Here is a 3,059-nt window from a genome sequence, read left to right on the forward strand (position 1 = left end):
GAGGGGGCCCAGGCCGGGCTGGGGGACCCCCCTGTTCCCCCCCCCCCGAGTGCACAAATTTTTGTGCACTGGGCCTCTAGTTCTTTATATAAATCTTTTAATTGCTCATAATGGAAGGGTTACTCTGATAGAGCTATTACCACAGGGTGAGCTTAATTATATATAGATCTAAAGGTGATTTTTGTTTTCTTGGGATACTATTATAAGCAGAAGGAACTCTCTCAGCACATATGCTCCAAATTAGTGACTTTCTAGGCAGCAGCCCTTTGGCGGTCGAATGACCCTTTCACAGGGGTCGCCTAAGACCATCCTGCATATCAGATATTTACATTACAATTCATAACAGTAGCAACATTACAGTTATGGAGTAGCAATGAAAATAATTTTATGGTTGGGTCACAACATGAGGAACTGTATTTAAAGGGCCAGAAGGTTGAGAACCACTGATATAGGACATTTCTAGCCCCCAAAGATTCCTGTGTGGTAGAGCATTAAACACTTGTTTATTCAGATATTTTATTTTTTGTGCTTCTGCAGCGCTTATCAAGTAAGTGTGTATTTATCAAAAACTATAACTATTTAGGTTAGTTATAAGTATTTTTACAATTCTGTGGCTTTATTATCTATACTAGGGGCCCAGTGCACGAATTCGTGCATCTTTAAAGGAACTGTGGGCCACAAGGCTACGGTGGGCACAGGGGCGGGTCTCAGCCCATCCTCCATGCCCTTGCCCGTCCCGTCCCCTCCCATTATGGCCCTTGGTTCCTTGTCTGCCAGCAGCCCTGCTTCTGCTGCCGCCACTCCCATGTGCTGACAGGTGCTGGCCCCATTCACACCCGCTGATGGTGCTGAGCGATTGGGACCGGCGCTGGGCACTTCTAGCGGGGATGAGCAGTGGCTCCAGGGACGGCTGCAGGTGCGAGCGGGGCTGGTGCCGGCAATGGGTGCAAGCAACGGCTCTGGTGCCGGCAGCGGGTGTGAGAGGCGGCTGCCGGCCCTGATCGCCCCTCAGGAGCAGGGGGAAGTGGGGAATCCCTGAGGGGCAATCGGGCCAGCAGCTGCTGCTCACACCCGCTGACAGAGCCGAGTGATCGTGGTCAGTGCCAGGCACCAGCAGTGGGTGTGAGCAGTGGCTCCCGGGCTGGCAACAGGTGCGATCAGGGCTGGCACTGGCAGCAGGTGCGAGTGCTGGGCAGACTGCGGCACATGGGAGCAAAGAATTTTCAGTAACCACCAGAGGCTTGCCCAATGACAGCCTCTGGCACCCCACCTTGGTCTGGCCCCCCCACTCACCTGCTCCATCATCCCGCTGCTGCTGATGCCCACTATATTCCATGCTCTGCCACCTGGTGGTCAACGCACGTTATAGCGACCGATTGTTCGGTTGTTTTGATCAGTCTATTTGCATATTAGCCTTTTATTATATAAGATTATATAGGATATCTAAAAGCCTAAGCAACCGAATGACCGGTAGACTAGTCATTATGATGTGCACTGATCACCATGTTCCATACACACCCCCTGGTGGTCAATGCACGTCATAGCGACCGATTGTTCGGTTGTTCTGATTTTCAGTCTATTTGCATATTAGCCTTTTATTATAAAGGATTATATATGATATCCAAAAGCTGATCACCAGGGACAGACACTCAATGCAGGAGCTGCCCCCTGGTGGTCAGTGTGCTCCCATAGGGGAAGTGCCGCTCAGCCAGAAGCCGGGTTCACAGCTGGCGAGCACAGCAGCGGTGGCCGGAGCCTTTCCTGCCTCCGTGGCAGTGCTAAGGAAGGAGCAGCAAGCCGAGCGGTAAGGAGCAGCAAGTAGGCGGGCGGTAAGGAGTGAGTGGTCCTGGACTGCGAGAGGGCACAGGCCAGGCTGAGGTGTACACACACACACACACACACACACACACACACACACAGTGCATGAATTTCATGCACCGGGCCTCTAGTATAATATATAAACTTATGACAAAAATTTATGAAAATTTATTTAAATTGTTTTGGAAAACTACATAGATGAATGGATAAAACTATTCCTGGTGAATTGGTTGTCTTTGACTAAACTATAAAACATTGAGTGAAAGAGTTCATAAAAATTTAAGTTTCTTTAATGAAGTTGTTTCCCAAGTGTTCAAATTCCTGCTCTGTGTTCAGAGGCTGAAAATAATGCCTTATTATATGAATTTGATTTATGCAAGAAAGAAGGTGGAGCCCTCCCATTATTAAGATATTTGTGAATGAATATACATATGTTTTAAGTTAAAATAAAGTGCTTACGTTATATATTTGTCCTTTGTTATTATTTCTGCTTTATCTGACCTTTTAGAATAATAACCAAGTACTGATTTTAACTGCATCTTATAAGAGGGCTTCTCCTAGACATCTAAATACTAAGAAGCTGTTTCATTTAAGAAGAATTTAACAAATTTTTAATTGAATACTTCACATAATCTTTATTTGAATTATGTTTTAGGTATTAGAACTAATTAAAACTCATTAATTAATTTATATGTTTATTTACTAAGAACATAAAAGGCCTGTTTAGACTGAAATATTCAGCCAGACGTTAGAGAACACATAGTTATTTGGTATCTATTGCTCATTTACTAACAACTTTCATAAATTATACAGATTGTTTATCTATATGTAAAAATCACCATAGTTGTGTTTCCTTCTGTTTATTTAATATTCTAAAAAGCAAGATGGGAGTCAGGTTATTTTTATTAAACATTTTTCATTCATAAACATATGAACAAGCTTATCAAGGAGAATAAAATCCGTTCTCATTTCTCAAGGAGAGTAGTTCAGAAAGCTGTTTTAATAAAGTCATAGCGAAATCTGAAGGAGGCTTTGTGCTTTTTTTATGGGCATAAACTTGAAAATTTTTAAAAAAGCCTTTTATATGATAACATAATTAAGTTAGAGTTTTTACATGTGTGATCCCTTTAATATTTGCTTTTCTTTTTTTTTAAATTCACAAGATTTATTGTTGGTTTGTATTTTTCTGTTAAGCCTCACCCGAGGATATTTTTCCATTGATTTTTCAAATTCTTTATTGT

General features: G+C 42.9%; 1 protein-coding gene across 1 annotated transcript in view; it reads left to right on the plus strand.

Annotated features, from left to right (window-relative positions):
- Positions 1–3,059, plus strand: part of MPDZ (multiple PDZ domain protein) — a gene marked incomplete at its 3' end in the record, with an annotated part of 147,969 nt that overhangs the window by 57,147 nt on the left and 87,763 nt on the right. The window lies entirely within an intron of this gene.

The sequence above is a fragment of the Myotis brandtii genome, unplaced genomic scaffold (assembly GCF_000412655.1).
Source record: "Myotis brandtii unplaced genomic scaffold, ASM41265v1 scaffold30, whole genome shotgun sequence".
NCBI classification, from domain to species: Eukaryota; Metazoa; Chordata; class Mammalia; order Chiroptera; family Vespertilionidae; genus Myotis; species Myotis brandtii.